We start from the raw sequence: 1,605 nt of genomic DNA on the forward strand, positions 1-1,605 counted from the left end.
TCTGCATTTGGCCAGCAACTAATAATTTTCAGGATGGCAAAAAGTTGAGTGTGTTTGGCACTCAACAACACCCCATTCCTGGAAACCTGTCTGTGCCACACGGTGGAAGTAGATTTTATCACAACGGACAATACAACTTTGCTGCTGCTTCTCAGGTTACAATTTTTAAATCTTTGCTCCCTAGAAAATGGATATGACACTATCTAGGTGCAGAACAACGAGCAGATTCAATGAGTTTACATACTGCATTCAAGGGCTTATGCAGAGACAAGCCAGGTTGTAATGCCAGAGTAATAAGGATAAGAATGTGGGAGAGGCCCTTCCATGAGGCAACAGCCCTATCAGCTAAACCCAGAAAAGCTGGCCCAGATTTGGGAGGAGACATAGTACATGCTGGAGCACCAACTAATAAAGGCCATCAGAAATAGAATGCCAAGCCAGATGGCTCCACAAGGCTTTGCGTTGACTATTAAAATCTTAATGTAATTACCAGAGCCAACTCCAACCTGATATTCCAGCTGGAGGATTGCAGAGACGGGTAAAGGAGCCTAGATTACCAAGACGGGTTTACTCAAGAGTTATTGGTTGGTTCCCTTTGACTGCCCACAAGAAGAAAATCTCCACGTTTGTAACAGCAAACAGATTAGACCAGTGTTGAGATATGCCATTCAGACTCTGAAATGCCCTATGCACTTTTAAAAGGCAGACTTATTTAATTGTGTAGTGTGTCTAGATGACTTTCTAGAGTACAGTGACACTTGGAAAACATACTTAGAGCAACTGGCTTCCATAAAGTACAGACCTAGTGGTCAGTCTTGCAAAGAATGCATTTACCAAGGCCAACATGAACTACCTAGGTCAAGGATGAGAACTGCCCAGAGCTGCAAAGGTAGATTTAGAAGCACAGTTCCACATTCCCACAATAAAACAGGAAATCATGAGGTTCTTGGGAATGTATAGGTTCTACTGAAGGTTTGTACCAAACAACAATATAATAGCCATGTAACTGACAAATAATACAGAAAAAAAAACAAAGATAGTATGGACTGAGAAATTCAAAACTATTTTTGAAAATCTGGAGGCCACTTCAACAAGTGAGCCTCTGCTTACAGCTTCAGACTTTAAAAAAAAATTTAAGGTGAATTTGGAATAGAGCGGCCAGTGGATATTTCTCCAAAGAAGTAAACAAGTATGGGAGACAGTACTCCATATCAGAGAAAGTAACTCCTAGTTTATTATTGGTTGTCAAACATTTTGAGATTACTTGGTTTCTTTGTTTAAATTATTAGAATAGATTATAAATAGCTGAAGTCCTACAACGATTTCTGTGGCACTCTACTAGTCACAGCTTGTCAACTTTCTTTAAATATTTTTCACTAATCATTTGCAATCATAACTTTTAATCCAGCTACCATTTTTCCACCTCTTTCCTTGCTGTCCATAAGCCAATCCTCCATTGATACTAATATACTATTTCCAACTCCATGAGCCCTTTTGTGTGACTTTAATGAGGGTCTTTTGTGAATTCTTGGAAATGCCTTACTAAAGACATCCTCAAAAACTTCTAGAGATAGTAGGAACTGCTGATGCTGGAGAATCTGAGAT

Source organism: Rhincodon typus, chromosome 16 (assembly GCF_021869965.1).
Source record: "Rhincodon typus isolate 14 chromosome 16, sRhiTyp1.1, whole genome shotgun sequence".
Taxonomy (NCBI): Eukaryota; Metazoa; Chordata; class Chondrichthyes; order Orectolobiformes; family Rhincodontidae; genus Rhincodon; species Rhincodon typus.